Source organism: Coregonus clupeaformis, unplaced genomic scaffold, assembly GCF_020615455.1.
Source record: "Coregonus clupeaformis isolate EN_2021a unplaced genomic scaffold, ASM2061545v1 scaf0579, whole genome shotgun sequence".
NCBI lineage: Eukaryota > Metazoa > Chordata > Actinopteri > Salmoniformes > Salmonidae > Coregonus > Coregonus clupeaformis.
In genome coordinates, this window is record NW_025534034.1 from 76,695 (window position 1) to 80,518 (window position 3,824).

The following is a 3,824-nucleotide window of genomic DNA, read 5'->3' on the forward strand; positions in this document are numbered from 1 at the left end:
TAAAATGGTCCACACAGCGACAGCGCCTCTTCCCCCTCAGGAGGTTGAAAAGGTTTGGCATGGGCCCTCAAATCCTCAAAGTTCTACAGCTGTACCATTGAAAGCATATTGACTGGCTGCATCACTGCTTGGTATGGCAATAGCACTGCCTTCAATCGCATGTCGCTACAGAGGGTGGTGCGGACAGCTCAGTACATTACTGGGACCGAGCTCCCTTCCATCCAGGACCTCTATATCAGGCGGTGTGAAAGGAAGGCCTGAAAAATTGTTAAAGACTCCAACCACCCAAGCCATAGACTGTTCTCTCTGCTTCTGCATGGCCAGTGATACCGGTGTATCAAATATGACACTAACAGGCTCCTGGACAGCTTCTACCCCCATGCCACAAGACTGCTAAATAGCTAACAAAATGGCTACATGGACTGACTTGACCTTTGTATTTTATTATTATTTTTGCATTTTCTTTGCACACTCACAGGGCCCTACACACTACACACACTGATACTTCAACACACATACAAACACTCACTCCATCATTTGCTCACACACACATAATATGCACATAGATTTATGCTGACTCTACACACACCCACTCACATACAATAATCATATATGCTGCTCCTATTCTATTTATCATATATCCTGATGCGTAGTCACCTTACCCCTATACATACAGTGGGGAAAAAAAGTATTTAGTCAGCCACCAATTGTGCAAGTTCTCCCACTTAAAAAGATGAGAGAGGCCTGTAATTTTCATCATAGGTACATGTCAACTATGACAGACAAAATGAGAAAAAAAAATCCAGAAAATCACATTGTAGGATTTTTTATGAATTTATTTGCAAATAATGGTGGAAAATAAGTATTTGGTCAATAACAAAAGTTTCTCAATACTTTGTTATATACCCCTTGTTGGCAATGACACAGGTCAAACGTTTTCTGTAAGTCTTCACAAGGTTTTCACACACTGTTGCTGGTATTTTGGCCCATTCCTCCATGCAGATCTCCTCTAGAGCAGTGATGTTTTGGGGCTGTCGCTGGGCAACACGGACTTTCAACTCCCTCCAAAGATTTTCTATGGGGTTGAGATCTGGAGACTGGCTAGGCCACTCCAGGACCTTGAAATGCTTCTTACGAAGCCACTCCTTTGTTGCCCGGGCGGTGTGTTTGGGATCATTGTCATGCTGAAAGACTCAGCCACGTTTCATCTTCAATGCCCTTGCTGATGGAAGGAGGTTTTCACTCAAAATCTCACGATACATGGCCCCATTCATTCTTTCCTTTACACGGATCAGTCGTCCTGGTCCCTTTGCAGAAAAACAGCCCCAAAGCATGAAGTTTCCACCGCCATGCTTCACAGTAGGTATGGTGTTCTTTGGATGCAACTCAGCATTCTTTGTCCTCCAAACACGATGAGTTGAGTTTTTACCAAAAAGTTATATTTTGATTTCATCTGACCATATGACATTCTCCCAATCCTCTTCTGGATCATCCAAATGCACTCTAGCAAACTTCAGACGGGCCTGGACATGTACTGGCTTAAGCAGGGGGACACGTCTGGCAATGCAGGATTTGAGTCCCTGGCGGAGTAGTGTGTTACTGATGGTAGGCTTTGTTACTTTGGTCCCAGCTCTCTGCAGGTCATTCACTAGGTCCCCCCGTGTGGTTCTGGGATTTTTGCTCACCGTTCTTGTGATCATTTTGACCCCACGGGGTGAGATCTTGCGTGGAGCCCCAGATCGAGGGAGATTATCAGTGGTCTTGTATGTCTTCCATTTCCTAATGATTGCTCCCACAGTTGATTTCTTCAAACCAAGCTGCTTACCTATTGCAGATTCAGTCTTCCCAGCCTGGTGCAGGTCTACAATTTTGTTTCTGGTGTCCTTTGACAGCTCTTTGGTCTTGACCATAGTGGAGTTTGGAGTGTGACTGTTTGAGGTTGTGGACAGGTGTCTTTTATACTGATAACAAGTTCAAACAGGTGCCATTAATACAGGTAACGAGTGGAGGACAGAGGAGCCTCTTAAAGAAGAAGTTACAGGTCTGTGAGAGCCAGAAATCTTGCTTGTTTGTAGGTGACCAAATACTTATTTTCCACCATAATTTGCAAATAAATTCATTAAAAATCCTACAATGTGATTTTCTGGATTTTTTTTTCTCAATTTGTCTGTCATAGTTGACGTGTACCTATGATGAAAATGACAGGCCTCTCTCATCTTTTTAAGTGGGAGAACTTGCACAATTGGTGGCTGACTAAATACTTTTTTTCCCCACTGTATCTACCTCTATCAATCCAGTATCCATGCACATTGTAAATATGGTACTGGAACTGACCCTGTATATAGTATGCTTACTTAATTTATTGTGTTGTTCTTATTTCTTATTTTGATATCTTGTGTGTTTTTGTTCTACCTTGTTATTTTTAGTATTACATTGTTATTGATTATTGCATTGTTGGGGTTAGAGCTTGCAAGAAAGGCATTTCACTGTACTTGTGCATGTGACATTAAAACTTCAAATCAAATCGAATTCTATTTGTCACATACACGTGTTTAGCAGATGTTATAGTGGGTGTAGCGAAATGCTTGTGCTTTTAGCTCCGACAGTGCAGTAATATCTTGAAACTTGAAACTAGAGAAAGGTTAATCTCTGAAACAATCTACAATTATGCGAGCATGACTTGCCCAGTTATAAAATAACAAATTAGGTAGTGCCAGGCCTCCCTAAATTATGTGGTAGCTGCAGTTTACTCATTTTGATTTTAATTATCAATGTGGTCTATATTAAAGGGCACTTCATAACAGGCTTTTAAAATTCTATATTGGTGCACAATTTCTACTTAAAATATCATAGGGACGCAAAAGGCACTTATTTCGTGGAACGACCCAGTAACCTCCTTATTTGCCATAATCAAAGCTTATCAATAGTTAGTAAGTTGCAAATTACACATGCAACATACTCTGTATGCAGTCTTAATAAGCAGTAGTGTAAAGTACTTAAGTAAAAATACTTTAAAGTACTACTTATGTAGTTTTTTGGGTATCTGTACTTTAACTATTTATATTTTTTACAACTTTTACTTCACTACATTCCTAAAGAAAATGATGTACTTTTAGTCCATACATTTCCCCTGACACCCAAAAGTACCCGTTACATTTTGAATGCTTAGCAGGACAGGAAAATGGTCTAATTCACACACAGAACATCCCTGGTCATCCCTACTGCCCCGGATCTGGCGGACTTACTAAACACATGCTTAGTTTGTAAATTATGTATGAGCGTTGGAGCATGCCCCTGGCTATCCGTAAATAAAAAAACAACAAGTAAATGATGCCGTCTGGTTTGCTTTATATAATGAATTTGAAATGATTTATACTTTTACTTTTGATGCTTAACTATATTTTCGCAATTACGTTTACTTTTGATAATTAAGTATATTTAAAACCAAATACTTTTACTCAAGTAGTTTTACTGGGTGACTAACTTTTACTTGAGTCATTCTCTATTAAAGTATTCTTACCTTTACTCAAGTATGACAATTGGGTATTTTTTCCACCACTGTTAATAAGGTACTGATAGGGGCAGAGTACCCTAAGAATACTCAAGTAAAGGTCCCTCATTCTAAAGTGTGGTCTTGCTCATAGCCAATGCATGCTTGTTTGCAGACAAAGGTTCCCTATTCTGAAGTATACACACATTCCCCCTTAATAAATGTACCGTATAATAGGTCATTATTACACCAAATTAGGTTCCCTATTTTGAAGTGAAGGCTCACAGTTGCATTTTAGTGAGAAAAAAAATAGAGACATATTGAATATCTCCTG